This window comes from Buceros rhinoceros, unplaced genomic scaffold (assembly GCF_000710305.1).
Source record: "Buceros rhinoceros silvestris isolate BGI_N320 unplaced genomic scaffold, ASM71030v1 scaffold12006, whole genome shotgun sequence".
In the NCBI taxonomy this organism is placed as follows: Eukaryota; Metazoa; Chordata; class Aves; order Bucerotiformes; family Bucerotidae; genus Buceros; species Buceros rhinoceros.
The window spans coordinates 6,205-6,546 of NW_010416962.1; positions in this window are offsets into that span (position 1 = coordinate 6,205).

Consider the following 342-nt stretch of genomic DNA (forward strand, 5'->3'; position numbering starts at 1 on the left):
GCTCACAGCAGAGGCTTTTCCTGCCCGTGGAGAGCAGCATCTCGCCAGGACGCCGTGGTCCCTGGCCCAGTTGCTCAGCGGTGGGGCAGGTTCCTGGCACAAGTTGTGAGACTTTCTCTGTGGTCGGGTCACCACCCTGGGAGTCCGCACTCCCCGATTCCCTGCACTGCTGCTGGGTCCTCGCACGGCGGGGATTGAGCATCTGCCTTTTGTCCTCTTCTGCTCAGCCTATGGCCGTAGGCTTACGCCCTGTGGAGCAATGCCCCCACCCCTGCTTTTTCCCCAGGCACCTTCCCAAGGAGGAGCAGTGGTGCAGGCGCTGCTGGGTGGGGGCCTGGTGCC